Source organism: Vulpes lagopus, chromosome 5 (genome assembly GCF_018345385.1).
Source record: "Vulpes lagopus strain Blue_001 chromosome 5, ASM1834538v1, whole genome shotgun sequence".
Classification (NCBI taxonomy): Eukaryota; Metazoa; Chordata; class Mammalia; order Carnivora; family Canidae; genus Vulpes; species Vulpes lagopus.
In genome coordinates, this window is record NC_054828.1 from 46,125,045 (window position 1) to 46,141,326 (window position 16,282).

Here is a 16,282-nt window from a genome sequence, read left to right on the forward strand (position 1 = left end):
TAAGTCTGTAAATCTAAGACTGTTCTAAAAATAAAAATGCATTTTTTAAGATTTTATTTATTTATTTGACAGAGAGAGAGAGAGAAAGAGCACACACAGAGAGAACAGTAGGCAGAGAGAGAGGGAGAAGCAGGCTCCCTGCCAAGCAGGAGAGAGATGTGGGCCTCCATCCCAGGACGCTGGGGTCATGACCTGAGCCGAAGGCAGAAGCTTGACTGACTGAGCCACCCATACACCCCTAAAAATTCATTTTAGAATAAAAGGAATAGATGTGTTCCCTCTCCCACTCCCAGAGAGAGTTCTGGTACACCTGTGTCTGGGCTAGCGACACCCACACTCCTTGGCTTTTCAGTTTTCCCCCTTTACCTCCACCCTCTGCAGTGCTTAAACAGAGGGCTTAGTGCTGAGACTGTCTGATTATCTAAACCCACCAGGAAAATGGTGGAAAATTCACTATCACCATTGCCAGAAAGAGTGATTTATAGCTTTGCTCTTGAGCTCCCAGTTTGGCTCTATACTGTATCTTGTATGGGCGCTTTTTTTTTTTTTTTTTTAAGGTTTTATTGATTTACTTGAAATGGAAAGAGCGAACGGGAAAGCATGAGCAGGGAGGCGAAGGAGAGGGAGAACAGACTTCCCGCTGAGCAGGGGGACCAATGCAGGCCTCCATCCCAGGACCTGGAGATCATGGCCTGAGCCGAAGGCAGATGCTCAACTGACTGAGCCTCCCAGGTGCCCCCTGTGTGGGCTTTTATTCCTGAATCTTGACTAGACTCCTTAGGCTTAACCTTTTGGCCTCAGAAATATTGGGCATTTGCATTGCCCGCTTACGTTCTCCAGTAATCAGCTGTGTACTTTTATTTACGTGATGAGTACCTCTCCACTCGACTCCCTTTGTACGGGCACAGATAATTGTGCAGAAAAGCAACAGCAGAAGCAATACCAAGAGGCCATCCCAGCGTTAAGAGAGATTGCTATTAGTGACATATACCAAATACTCCTTTTTGCAGCCAAAGAACTTTATAACAAAAACTGAATTGTATGGAGACGTACTAACACCAAGCATTTATTTGTGATCTGTGATATAATAATTTTGACTATAATTATTTTGACTATCTTTTATTCATACCCAGTATCAAGATGTTTAAAAAAAAGTAAGTTGAATTTCTCCTAGAGTAAGTTCTATTGTAAATGTTCTTAAATATTAGTTATTAAAGGAAAGAATAAACAAAATGCTGCATTACTAAAGAAAAATTAAAATAAATAAAGAGAATGAACTATTGATACATGTAACAACTTGGGTAGACCCTAATGGAATTATGCTGGGTTAAAAAAGCCAACTCAAAAGGCTATATTTATGTATTATGTAGCAACTTAAATTAGGAATAACAAAATTATTGAGATAGAGAACAGATTAGTGGTTGGCAGGGGCTAGGGATGGGGGAGAAGCAGGGAATGAGTAAAACAGGTAGCAGGAAGGACACTTGTGATAATGAAACAGTTTTTTATCTTGATTGTGGTGATATTTATGTGAATCTACACATGAGATAAAATTGCAGAGAACTGCATGCACACACATGCACAAGGGCATGTACAACTGGTGAATTCTAGATAAGCTTTGTGCATCATACTAATGTCATTTTCCTGGTTGTGACACAGTATGTAGTCATATAGGATGTTACCACTGGGGGAATCTGAGTAAACTGTAAATGGAATCTCTCATTACATATTTAAAGGCATGAGCTGCTGCTTTTATTAGTTCTTTTTTTATTGCCATATAATTCATATCCCATATAATTCACCCCTTTGAGGTGTACGATTCAATGGACTTCAGGATATGCACAGTCCCATTGAGTATATTGGTCATATATATGTAACCATTACCACTAATTCTAGAACACTTCCATCACCACAAAAGAAACCCTATCCTCAGGAGTAGTCAGTCCCCATTTTCCCCTCCTTTATCCTTTAGAAACTACTAATCTATTTTCTGTCCCTGTGGGTTTGCCTATTCTTGATATTTCACTTACACGGAGTCAATACAAGATGTATTCTTTTGTGTCTGGCCTCTTTCACCTAACACGTTCTCAAGATTCAACAAAATTGTAGTAGGGATGAGTTTTACATTCCTTTCTGTGATTGAATAATACTCCTTCATAGAGATACACCACATTTGGTTAATCCATTTATTATTTAGTGGACATCTAACTTGTTTCTGCTTTTTTACTATGATGAGTAATGTTGCTATAAACATTTTTGTACAGGCTTTTCTGAACATATGTTTTAAATTTTCTTGAGCATAGGCACCCATGAGTGGAATTTGGGGGTCATATGATAACTCTTTAACTTTTTGAAAAACTGACACAGTTTTCCAAGATGCCGCACCATTTTGCATTCCCACCATCAGTGTATGAGATCTCACTTTCTCCACATCCTCACTAACATGTTATTGCGTGTCTTTTTTTAAATCTTTTTTATTATATCTATCCAAGTGAGTATGAAGTGGTATCTCATTGTGATTTTGTTTTATAAACTATTTACTTATTTAAGAGAGAGAGAGATTAAGCATAAGCAGGGGAAGGGGCAGAGAGAGAGAATCCCAACTAGACTACCCACTGAGCACAGAGCCCTACGTGGGGCTCAATCCCACCACCCAGAGATCATGACCTGAGCTGAAACCAAGAGGAGGATGCCCAACTGACTGAGCCACCTACGTGCCCCTGATTTTCTATTTCTTAGTGACTCAATTTCGGGAGCTTTTGTCTTTCTAGGAATTTATCTATAGCATCTATGTTATCTCTTGTTGGTATACAATTGTTCTTAGTTTTTACTTATAGTCCCTTTTATTTTTGTAAAGTTGATAGTAACCTCTCTTTATTGATTTTAGTAATTTGAGTCTTCTTTCCTTTTATCTTCATCAGTCTAGTTAAAGATTCATCAATTTTATTGAATTTTTCAAAGAACCAACTTTTGGGTTTGTTGATTTTCTCTATTGTTTTTCCATTCTCTTTCATTTGTTTCCTCTCTAATCTTTTTTTTTTCTTTCCTTCCTCTTGCCTTGGATTTAGTTTGTTCTTCTTTCTTTAGTTATTTTAGGTGGGAAGTTAGGTTGTTGATGTAAGATACTTTTCTTCTTTTTAAACACAGGCATTTATGGCTCTGTATATTTTTTTTGTGATTTCATGTAAACCCATTATAACTTCAAAATAAAAAATTTAAGAAAAATGTGCTTATACTATGCCAAGGGAGCTGTGTATGGTGATGACTTGGCCATTGCACCTGTCCTCAAGGAGGTTAGTCTAGTGGAGCAAGGTAAGACAGAATGATCTGGAAGAATGAGGGGATGGCTGCTTGCTGCAGAGATAAGAGAAAACACTGAAGCATATCCAGGAAAGCCCCACAAAGGTGCATTTGAGGGCTTGTATGTATCGAGGAGCCATGTTTCTATCATGGGAGTTCCATTCTCAGGCCAGTCCCTGATGAGGTTGTCACTTATTTCTTCTCAGATCCTCAGGGACCACAGGTAAGCCATTTGGGGCAGGGATGGAAGTACACTCTGATTAAGGCTAATACTCCCAGGGGAGTGCTTTTCTCTGCAGCTCAGAACTCTTAAAGATACCCCTACCTCCTACCAAGTCATTCGAAATATTAAAAATGTGCCTATTGACTTCCTTTATAAAAGATAGCAAGAATGGTGTTTAAACAGGAAGGGAAAGCTAGAAAATTTGTTGGGGTTACTACTAATAAAAACATCTTTTTAAAGATTTTATTTATTTATTCATGAGAGACAGAGAGACAGAGAGAGGCAGAGGGAGAAGCAGGCTCCATGCAGGGAGCCTGATGTGGGACTTGATCCTGGGTCTCCAGGATCAGGCCCTGGGCCGAAAGCAGGTGCTAAACCGCTGAGCCACCCAGGGATCCCCCTAATAAAAACATTTCAAAGAATTCCCATATACCCTCAACGAACTTCCTCAACTCTACCAAATATTAACACTTTGCTTTGGGTTTCTAACACTTCTTTAAATGTTTATTTTAAAATCTTTCTGGGATCCCTGGGTGGCGCAGCGGTTTGGCGCCTGCCTTTGGCCCAGGGCGCGATCCTGGAGACCCGGGATCGAATCCCACGTCAGGCTCCCGGTGCATGGAGCCTGCTTCTCCCTCTGCCTGTGTCTCTGCCTCTCTCTCTCTCTCTCTCTGTATGACTATCATAAATAAATTTAAAAAAAAATTTTAAAAATAAAATCTTTTTGATTGGACAACACACGCTCTTTTAGTTTTTAAAGCGAAATAGTATAAAGGGGTACACACAGGTAAAAAGTCTTGTTCTTGCTTCTGTCCTTTCTTTTTTCTTTCTTCCTGTCTTTTTGGGAGATCTAATTGACTTTATTGATTCATGAATTGGGCAGCATCCCATCTAGCAAGTGGAAGGAGCCCATCGCCTCTGCCCTTTCTACCTCATTCCTCTCATGCCTCACAAACACTTACAAAAGATCATCTGTATTTTTCATTATGCAAACATAAACAAAATATTTTCATACCTCCTCCTTTTCTCCCCCTTCCTGCCCCCAAAAGCTAACATCCTATGCACACTGTTCTGGACTTTGCATTTATCATTTAACACCGTAGCCTAGAAAGATTTCCAAATCAGAGCATAGTAATGCTTTAAAAAAAAAAAGAAGAAGAAGAAGAACTTCGGTATTTGTTGTATCTCAGCCCACTGCCCTCCAGCATCACCTCACACGTTGCTCGTGCTCCCTCTCTTTCCTGTCTAACCTCAATTGTTTGAATCCCAAATTCCCCACGCGTAGTTCTTTCTCTGTGCTAACAAGCTCAGGGCTTATCCAGACCCCAGGCCGTGTGACTGGAGCAAAGCCACAAACCCCCTGTGCCATCAAGGCCACAGGGACACATTCAGGAGCGACGGCAACAGGGTGATGATTGCCTTAGCATGAGCGACACCCCAAAGAGATCACTCTGGGCCAAGGAGAAGAGATGATCTGGAACTAGGCCTTGTTGCCAAGCAACCCCAGAGGGGATGAAATTAACTCAGTCTGTTTTTCATGTAACTGCATCTCAAACGAAAGCTGAGGCCAGAGTTGATCCCATGCAAAATTAATAATTACCACATGATTCTTTCTTTCAGATGGCTGTTGCCAAAAGATGGGGGAGGGGGACTAAGGCAACCAGTATACCCCTTTTTTAAAGGGGTAAGGGAGGGGTAAAAAAGAACAAATAAGTGCAGATCCCGTGTTTTTCCATTTGAGTCCTAGGTAGGAAATCAGTCCTTTCTGTCTTAGACAGCTGTTGAATCTCCCTGGTAGGAAACCTGCTTGAAAAGCAGATCCCAGGTAGACAAGATAATATGCACCAAAGAACTGAGGGAAGATATTTTTTCTAGAGGTGAGAAAAAGCTTTGGATCATATGAGATCCTTTTGGTCTCCTTTTTAGAAAAATTTAAATGTACTTTTCCCATTAGTATGTTCAGAGAGGATAAATTGCCATAAAAATAAAAATAGCCCTTCTGCTTCCACCTACTTAACCCAGCACCAAAGGCTGAAAGAGGAGCACAGCTTGATATGCTCAATAATCCTTGCTTTTTAAGGGCTTTTCAAATTTAAAAGGCAAAAATGACATGGAAAAGTAGATCTCTCCCGTTTCTGCTGCATTAATTTGGGTAAATTAACGAGCAATGGCCTTCTCGCCAACAAGGCCTTTGATGATTGTTTTGTAGTTGTGCAATAAAATGTAATTCAAAACAAAGCTTGTTTAGCCAAAGAGTTTATCTGAGAAGGAAAGTTTTTTGCCTCCGACCCGGGGAGGGCAGCTACCAGCCGTCTTCCTCCCTGAGCATCTATGCGGTGCATTCGCCAGCGTGGGGACAGGACACTCCTCGGCTGCGGTGGCCTCTCACCATCTCCACCTGACGTCAAGACCACTTGAGCAAACCTCCTCCTGCCCAGCGTGCCCGTGAAGCCATGAGTACTTGCTGATAGAGAGGAGCAGAATGTACTGGTCCAGAGAGAAAACCAGATAGCAAAATACACTTGATTTCTGGAAACTGTCCGTCAGGGTCTCAGCAGGGAACAGACGCTCAGAGGCCACGTTCAAGATTGGAGGCTTTGAGGAGCTTTTCATAAAGGGGTTATTTAGCAAGGTTGGGGGGAAACCACAAAGGGTTGGTATTACCTGGGGCTGCTCACACCGGACTGGGAGCCAAGCCTGGAGAGTGAGAAAATTGGCAGGCAAAGGGGTGGGGTAGAGAGGGCCCCCCCATGGGGGGAGGGAAGCCTATATCACTTGCCACCTTCCCTCTGATTTCTGGCAATGGTTCTCCACTTGGCGGAACCCCACTGGAAGCCAGGGAACTGAGAAACCCTGGAGCATAGCAACTACAGGTCAGCGTCGGGGGCAGCGGGCAGGCCTAGCGGGTGGCCTGGCGTCGTGCGCTCTTCCAGCCCTTGCTGCTGCCAGCTCTGCGGGCACCGGGCACTGGCGGGAGGCCCAGCAGGGAGCAAGGCAGCCCCTGGGCGCCACGGTCCCTCCGGCCTGGCAGGCCTACGCAAGCCAGCGATGGCCTCGGCCCTCAGTGCTGAAGACCACGAGCCGGCAGCCTGCACCGTGGGCATTGCCTCCTCCTGCGCTCTCCCCTCTCGGTCGGGGATCCAGGTGCTCTTCCTCCATCCGCTCTCTTTTAAATCAGTGCAGAGGGGCACCTGGCTTGCTCAGTTGGTGGGGCAGGCGATTCTTGAGCTCAGAGTTGTGAGTTTGAGTCCTACATTGGGTGTAGAGGTTACTCCAAAATGAAATCTTTCATAAATAAATACATTTTCAGACAAGCAAGGAAAGTAAGAAAAGATTCTCTTGTTACCATAACCCCTGGCAGAGTGTATGAGTAGGTGTGCGTTAAGGCCTGGGTATTAGAAGGGGGAACCCAGAAAAAAAGCAGATAACTGGGCCTAAGGAAAGGTAGGGACAGAGGCAAAGCCAGGTCCCAGGAGCTTCTCTGCGGGGGATGGCCTTTAAGGACCAGCTCCTATCCATGCGTCTGCCCTGCCTCTCCTCTAGGTGCACCCGGACTCTAGCTCGTATTCCTATAGGTTTGGCCCAGCTCATCTTTCTCTGCTGGCCCACTGAGGCCACTGCATAGTCTATGGGGGGTGGCCTTTGGGCTGACCCACTGGGCCCAGCCTAATAGCGGCCATTCCTGGACATGGAACAGCTTGGTGCTACCTCTCTGAGCAGAGCACTCCAGGTGGGGTGGTCTCCCCTTACGGGAGACACTGGGTATGGTGGAGGCCCCTACAAACTCCTAGAGGTCAGGGATCTGGGTCTTGCATTGGTTTTCCATAGCACATGGCACTGTTTCTTTTATTTTTTTTTATTTTTATTTTTAAAGATTGTATTTATTTATTCATGAGAGACACACAGAGAGAGGCAGAGACACAGGGAGAGGGAGAAGTGAGCTCCATGAAGGGAGCCGGATGTGGGACTCCATCCCAGGACCCTGAGATCATGCTCTGAGCCAAAGGCAGATGCTCAACCGCTGAGCCACCCAGTCATCCCGGCATTGTTTCTTTTAAGTCAGCCAGTCAGTATTTACTGTGTAGACTGCGCCAAATAACTCCAAAGTGGCAGCTAGCCACCTCCACTACATCTGTTCTTGGGAATCTTAAAGCACAAAGACATTTGACATTTGTCAAGAAGGACTTTGTTGACACTCAGGCAGAGAAGCCAACCTGTGCCGGGCCGATGAATAGACACGCTGGCGAAGTGCGCATCCTGTTGGGGACAAAGGCTCTCTTTCTCCCGAAATGCCTCCCAGTGGTACATGGGCCAAGCCAGGGTTAGGCTCAGTTCCTCGTATGAAGAAATGTCTGAGCGCAGCCTGAGAGCAGGTGAGGCACTGCCTTCCTGCTCTGGTCACCCTCCTATTCCATTCCAGCCATATGGGCTTATTGACGTTGTACAGAGACTGACATCATCGATTCTTCCCAGAACAGAGCTGGCCCTCCTGATGGTGAGCGTGGTACGCAGTGCTTGCATCACAGGGGTCCCCTTCCTGAGTGTTTCAGGAATAGAATTCCTTCGGTTGATCATTGGCGATAGGAGCTTGAGTAAAAGCAGCTGGCAGAGATGTTTTTGAGTTCTCCTACACTTCCGGCCCGGACACTTCGAGGCAGACAACAACTGCTTCCCTTGCGGGGACAGCTGGCACTTTCCACATGGCATAGCTTCCTAAGCTGCATTTACCAGTTCTTGGGACATTTGCTTACCCGGAGGCTCAGCTGGATAACAACTTGAAACAGCAGGGTTTGACCCTCAGGACAGAAGAAGGTTTTAATTAACTTCATCTGAGAACTTTCCAGGGCCTTTTCAGCTGTTTTAGAATGTTGTGTTCCAAGCTGTAGAGGTTAAAACTTTTTTGTGGCATCTAAAAGTGACCTTTAGAAGCGAAATAAGAACAGCTTCTGACCCCTGATACCGCAGCACGTCAGCCAGGCCTGAACCTGCCAGTAATGGGGAGAAACCGTGTCTGGGGTCTTCTTAGGGCCAGAATGGCACATCTGACCTTAGACATGAGGATCCGGGAGTCTCGGAGCAGACTGCTCGATGAGCCATCAGTGCTGGGGTAGGTCGGGGCTCTTCACAATGTCTGGGACTTTGGCGGACAGCCAATTAATGTCAGAGCCAGCTGGGCAGTGTTGAGTATCTGGAGGGAAGAGATGGGGACTCTTCAGTACCAGGAGGCCTGGTCTTCTTGACATCGTGGAGCAGAAATTACCTGTTGGGACTAATGAATCTAAAAAAGTCAAGGAAAGGGGTATGGGAACTTCTTTTCCACCTGAAAGGATGTGCTGCTCCTTTTCGAGGATGGATGTCTCATTCTTTCATTCAGGGAAGGTTGACTGAGTCCTTTCTGCCCATCAGGCACCACGCTGGGTATTAGAGGATACGGTAGCGGAGAGTCACACGTTCTAAGAGCAAGGACCATGTTGTATCCTCCTTAGTCTTGCTTCTTACAGGAACTCAGGTAACATTCCATCGAAGTGGTTCTCCCTAAGTCACATGACTTCACCCGGTCTCCAGTGTCCATTTTCTCTCTGGTTGCCCCCGTTAGCTGACCTCCCACCTCACCAAGTCACGCTCTTTTCTATGCCAGTTGCTGCCCTGCACAGGAGTCACTTACAAGCCACCAAAAGCGAACAGGAAGGGAAGGGAAAGTAGAACTGGTTTTCCTTGAGCCCTGCCTGGCTTTCACCTGGCCTGACCTGATTCTAAGTCACACTGGCAAAAAGTCATTCCACCTCAACTCTTCCTTCCCAACTGCCCATTCTCATTTATAAATAAATAAACAAATAAATATACATATATATTTAAGAAAATTAATGAATGTTTTCTTTTTTTTTTAATGAATGTTTTCTGATTATAAAAATAATAAATCCCATTTGGAAAAGAGAATAATACACTCTTTCCCACCCTCATCCATTTAAAAAATTATTTTCCAGGGTGAGTCTCTGAAGCCATGCTTGGTTCTCCCTTTCCAGGGATTTCCAGAGGAGGCAAGTGAGTAAACCCCTCTATCTCTCTGATCCTCAAGTCCATGATTCCATCGTGGTGCCTGTGGCCCACTGAAAATTCTTCAGGTCTGTGATCTCATGCAGCTGCCCAGATGTTCACTTTAACTACATTTTACTGATAAAAGTCTAGAAAGACAGTCAGGAAATGGGGAGAGGGGCCCAGGACTGAGATTCTATGTTTCTGTCGAATAGCACACTGGACTGGACCCTGAGCCCTCGGTTTGACTCCAGGTTTTGTCAGTAACTAGCTGTTCCCTTAAAAGAATCTCTCGGACTCACTGTTTGTTATATCATTAGTGAAATATTGTTGATTTGATTATTTCTAAGTTTCTATAAATTGCCCTGACCCATCATTTGAGAATAAATATTTATTTGGTTAATCTATTTTTTCTCTCTACCATGGTTCTTACTCCTTCCACTTCAAAGACCCACCTATTCTACTGTGTCTTATTACCCAGCCCTCTTCCCTGTAGAAAGGAGCGGAACGTTGTCTTTTCCAGCTGTTCCTGTCATCGAGCAAACTCATCCATCTCTCTCCCACTTCTTAGTCATCTCTTGTGCTCTTTCTCTCTCTGCTCTTTCTCTTGCCTTCCCAGGCTTTCGTCCTAAATGAGGCCTCACAAAAGCAGGTTGGCCTCTCTGCACTATGGCTTTTACTGACATAATCAGTTAACTAACAAGTCTTTACTGGGCACCTACAATGAACAAAGCACAGCTCAGTGCTGTTAAAAAGAGAATATAGGTTTAAGACATGTTCTCAGCCTTCTGGAAGACAAGCTCTCTGAGGCTGCAAACCTCTTAGCTGCCTCTGGTCCACTGCTGACCTCCGCAGCCAGCACTGATAACCACCTCGCCACGCTGACACCTTCTCTTCTCTGGGCTGCTGCATCTCTACACCTCGTTCCCCTCCTCCTGCCCATCTCACTTCTTCCGGACTTCCTTTTGCTGGATCATCCCTCGAGCCCGTTCACTAAATTCGGTTCCCGGGGGGCTCTGTCCTAGGCCCTCTTCTCTTCTCGGTGTCTTCATTCCCTGGACCGTCTCATCCATTCTCATGACTTCCATTTCCATCTATATGTTGATAATTCCCCAAAATATGTATCATCATTCATATTAATGTGTCTGCAGCAGGACATATGATCAAACACATTAACCTATGAGCAGTGAAACACAGGATAAATAAAAATTAGAAGCACCCTCTCAGAAGTTCTAGGCAGATTTTGCTGGCAAGTTAGTTTTGGTGCCACCTCGTTTTCCAGAGCTGTATGGATCTCGGGTTTGCACAGAAGGTGATGGACCTATATGAGGAGGGGTGGCCTTTGTCACTCTAAAGAGGGTAAAATGATAAGAAAACTGTTTTGTATTTCCTCTTCCACAGAACAATGAGTATCCACAAGAGGTCTCTACTGCTAGAATGAGGAGTAACTAGAAACTTGCTTTTCTTTGTTAAAATAATAATAATAAAATAATAAAGTTCTATGACATCGTGGCTCTCCACGACAACAGTGGCGGTATCAGGTTGAGGCACCTCACTTTACCTAGAATTTCTCACTTAGTTGAAGCGCTTGGGGTTTCTGAAACACATAGTCTCTGTTCTTCCTGAGTTTATATACAACACTCAAACATACGGCTCTAATTCTCAGGGATTTAATTAGGTACATAACAATGAACAAAGTAAATCTCCCGGCTCCTTTCAATGATGACTATTTTCATACTCTAGGATGACATTTCCTATGAGTTGGCCCTACAGCCAGATTAGTAACAGAGTTACAGAATGTTCAAGAAGCTAGGGGTGGAGGATGGTGAGATAGAGCCGCATAGAGAGGCTGGATAATATGTTTAGTATTTTCTGTGAGACAGAGAAAAAAATTCATGCAAATCTCTCTACCCCCCACCTTTTTTTTTTTTTTGTTTTGTTTTGTTTTGTTTTGTTTTGTTTTGTTTTGCAAAGCCTTTCTTCATCCAAATCTCAATTCTGGATTAGACCCTTGTTGACTATGTCTGTTTAAGTCCTAGATAAAAGCTTATTTGTTTGACCTGTCGTATCCATAATTACTCTAACTGCTCGTTTTGATTTTTTTATTGTGTAGACTGTGCTCGGAAGCTTGGCAGGAAGCACACTATGGAAATGTGGAACTGAACAGCTTAATGTGTATAATTTGGGAAGTTCAGCAGATGCCAGGGCTTAGCAGGCTTTCGGCTTGTTCAAGACTAATCCTGTGGATTTTCATTCTTGCGGGCATCATGCCCCTTAAGTCTGAGGGCTTAGGTCCCACCCAAAATCAGTCCACATGGCCACCTCCCAGCTATCCTACTCTTAAAAAGTAGGCTGGTAGCTGACAAAGGCTTACCTGCCACCTCTTCCTAAGGAACTGGAATGGAAGGGTAGTGAGATCATTGGGTTCTAGAGATGGTCCTGGTAAAGGCTGATATACAATGTTTTCTCTGGACAGGAATGTGGACCCCTAGCTGGTTTCTAGGAGACATGTAGGACTACAAAAGCAACATTTATCCCCCCTATAGTGGACGCCATGTTGTGCCACCCTTTATTACCCCCTCCAAGACTGAAGTACCTGTTGCCCCGTCACCCGGGGGCGGGTGGGGGATTGACAGCAGCATCTATCAGCTGAGTCCCCCACCTGAAACTTCTCCTTGGCTGAAAAGAGCCACCTTGCCCATTGTCATGTCCCCTTTCCTAAGGGCAGCTCACATCTAACATCTGGTTGATGCAGAAGTAAAAAGGCCCAGCTGTCACCCCAATTTGGGATGACTCTCAGATATCCCAGCACCAGAGCTCCCTGAAAGATCACATAGGCTTTTAATGTGATTGCATTCCCTTCCCTCCAGGTGTTGATGCTGAGCGCGCTCCCTAGGAAACTTCCTATGTGCAAACTTGTCTCAGGGCTGGGGACACCCTACCTACAACACTCACTTTTTCTTGGTTAGGAGAGCACTGACTGTGTTTGGGGATCCCCACCTTCTTCAGGTGACAGCTTAGGAGTAAACCATAATTGGTCTAAGCCAGTCAGGGTGGTCTTGATCCCTTAGCCAGTGATTGGCTTAGGAAGGGTCATATGATTCCATTCCAGCCAAGGAGAAGGGAAAGGAAGTCTGGTAGGGAACTGTGGGAATGTTTTCTGGATCATGACAAGAAACAAGGGACAAAGAGTGTCTTTTTTTGGTTGGATGTTGGCTTCTGAACGAGACACCTAAAATATCTATAGAAAGGAACAGAGGTGGGAAGAAGACAAGCCGAGAGAAGAGCAGAGAAATCAAACTGAAGCAGAGCCCACTCCACCTGTGATCTTTTTGTCATCTGCAATATATCCCCTCTGACAACAGAAGGGATTTGTCACACAAGTGCTTAATGATGGAGTTGGGTCTATAATCTGTGATTTTTGTTCCTGTTTCAACTGCTATTCCATTTTCCCATCCTTTGGGGCCTGTACTTTTTCTTTTTGAAATGTTCTTTTCTTTTCTTTTCTTTTCTTTTCTTTTCTTTTCTTTTCTTTTCTTTTCTTTTCTTTTCTTTTCTTTTCTTTTTCCTTTTCCTTTTTTTTTTTATTACCTTTTTCTTTTTTAAAGTAGGCTCCATGCCCAACACAGAGCCCAAACTCATGACCCCTAGATCTACAGTCATACATTCCACACCGACTGAGCCAGGCAGGCACCCCTTTTCTGAAGTGTTTGATTATCAAGATTCTTCCAGAAAGTTTCCTAGTGACCCAGACTATTTTTACTGACTACTCGTGATCATTAATTTCATTTGGGCTGATTAATTAAACTTGGCTTCCCTTTTCTATAGCTCCATGGGCACAGAGTTTCCAGAGTTAATGAAATCCAATAATGTCTCTGTGCAGCTGTGGGTGGAAGGAAGGTGGCTCGTAAAGGGTGCTACCTTGGGAAAACCATGTCCTGGAATGGTTTTTTTAAAGATTTTATTCATTTTTTCATGAGAGACAGAGAGAAAGGCAGAAACATAGGCAGAGGGAGAAGCAGGCTCCCTGCGGGGAACCTGCTGGGGGACTCGATCCCAGGACCCTGGGATCATGCCCTGAGCCAAAGGCAGACGCTCAATTACTGAACCACCCAGGTGCTCCCTGGAATGGCTTTAGATGAGAAGTGAGGGAAATGTGATGAAAAGGATTTTAATTTGTAGAGGGAAGACAGCTTAAATCTAATGTTCAGGCCCAGAAGAGGATACTAAGTTTTACAAAAATACATCCTGTCCTATCTGTAGTTTATTTTGGAATAGCCGTCCCAGCGCGGTGCTGAAGAAACTGCCCGGCATGGTAGTGGGAGGGAGCCCCTTCTTTCTCCCACTTGCCTGTACTTGCCTCCACCTAAAGACTGTTTCCTTTTTTTTTTCTTTCTTTTGGCAAGTTGAGGTCTAACTTATAAACAGTAAAATGCACAAATTCAAAGCGTACAGTGTGGTAAATTTTGACAATGGTGTGCTCCCATGTGGCCATCATTCCAATCAACAGATGAAACCTTTCTCTCATCTCAGAAAGTTCCCTTCTACCTCCTTTCATTTAATTCTCTTCTTCTCCCTGAGGCAACTGAGGTTCTGATTTCTATCACCAGAGGTTAGTTTTTACCTGTTCTTGTACTTCTTGTATATTCTTTTGTGTATGGCTTCTTTTCAACATGTTTTCAGATTTATCCACCTTGTTACATGTATCCTGCTTCCCTTTTAAGACTGTCCTTGGGCATGCTGGTTTTTTGCCATGAGCATCTTTGCCACAAGCATTTCCTCCATATAAGTTATTGGCTGCAAGACAATTTTGACATAAAACATAAAATGGCAAAAAATAAAAGAGGGACATTCATTAGAAAGAACATAGTGCGGGCAGCACGGGTGGCTCAGCGGTTTAGCGCCGCCTTCAGCCCAGGGCATGATCCTGGGGTCCCAGGATCGAGTCCCACGTCGGGCTCCCTGCATGGAGCCTGCTTCTCCCTCTGCCTATGTCTCTCTCTCTTTCTGTGTCTCTAATAAATAAATAAAGTCTTAAAAAAAAAAAAAAGAACATAGTGGAACTTGGAAAATGAATAGATTTAAAAGACTTTACTGAAAAATACAAAATACTTGAATACGTTCAAAATGTATAATGTTGATTCATGGCAATACTGCACAAATAACTGATTTTATTTTGTAGATTGTATTTAAGCAGTTGTCTTCAAAATCTTTCATTCACAGTATTATATATATATTTTTAATTTGTTTCCCTGTTTGGCATCACTTTTTTTGTTGTTGTTTGTTTCTTTGATTTTCCTAAAATTTCTTCCGAAGAAATTTAGCTTCTTAGGTTCCTAATTTGGAACCTGATGCCTCTTTTAGGATGGCATATCTGTAACTGGGCCTTGTGTTGTGAAAGCCTTCTACACTGCTGTTTGTTCTTGATATATTGTCACTTGTCCATTGATAGATAGATGTTTCAGAGTTTTAGGGAAATGTGGGTTCAAAACTCTACACCACCATATAGAAGACCATTTTGAGAGCTAAGATTTACATCATATAAAAATGTGAGGACTGCCTTGAGAAATGAAACCAAACTGTCAACCAATTGATGAAACCGAACTGTCAAATCATACTGTCAACCGATTACTTCTTAATCTTTTTTTAGAAGATTTTCAAAAAGATTTTATTTACTTATTTTAGAGAGAGAGATAGAGAGGGAAGAGGGGCAGAGAGGGAGGGAAAGGGACAGCTGACTTCATGCTGAGCACCGAGTCCCATGTGGGGCTCCACCCCACAACCCCAAGATCATGACCTGAGCCGAAATCAAGAGTTGACTACTTAACCAACTGAGCCACCTGGGTGCCCCTAAGATTTTATTTTTTTTAAATAATTAATAAGGGCACCTGGGTGGCTCAGTCAGTTAAACGTCTGCCGGTGGCTCATGTCATGATCCCCGGGTCCTGGGATCGAGCCCCACATCAGGCTTCCTGCTCAGTGGGGAGTCTGTTTCTCCCTCTCCCACTCCCCCTGCTGTGCTCTCTCTCTCTCTCTCTCTCTCTCTCTCACACACACACACACACACACACACACACACACACACACACTGTGTCAAAAAAATAAATAAAATCTTAAAGAAAAAAGATTTATATACCCAATGTGGGGCTCCAACTATAACCCTGAGATCAAGAGTCACATGCTCTACCGACTGAGCCAGCCCAGGCACCCATACTTTTTAATATTTAATGGCAAAATTACCTTATTGCTACTTAGTTATTTGAGAAAAATGCTCACAGCAAAGATGTCTAGTTACAGTGAAAGTAACTAGAAGCATCCAGGGGGTCCATTGTTTTCAGATTTCTGTTGTGCTTAAGGAAAAGGCCCTGTCGCTCCTGGTGATGATTTTGCTATGACACATCTTGCCAAGTGAGTTTCATAAGTCACTGGGTCCTAAAAGACCAAGCGGGTGGCTCCTCCCAGGTGTAGCCAATTGATCTTCCTATGGTGATGATGGTTAATGATAGCCGAACACTTTGGAATAAAGACAGAGCAGCAATTCCTCCTGTGGGCTCCCAGGACAAATGTTGATAATCCCTAGGATTCTATGCCAAGATATTGCCCATACTTCATCCCGATGAAGACTTGGTTCCACTGTCAAGGCCACGGGTGAAACAAACTTATTAAGTACCAGGTATCTGAAGGCACTTGGTGGTAAGTGACCTTATTTCCCCTTTTTGGAAACTC

The 16,282-nt window shown here is 43.8% G+C and overlaps 1 pseudogene; it reads left to right on the forward strand.

Moving 5' to 3' along the window:
• Window positions 1-438: 438 nt before the first annotated feature.
• LOC121490523 lies at window positions 439-1,344 on the forward strand (annotated as a pseudogene).
• The last annotated feature ends 14,938 nt before the right edge of the window (window positions 1,345-16,282 follow it).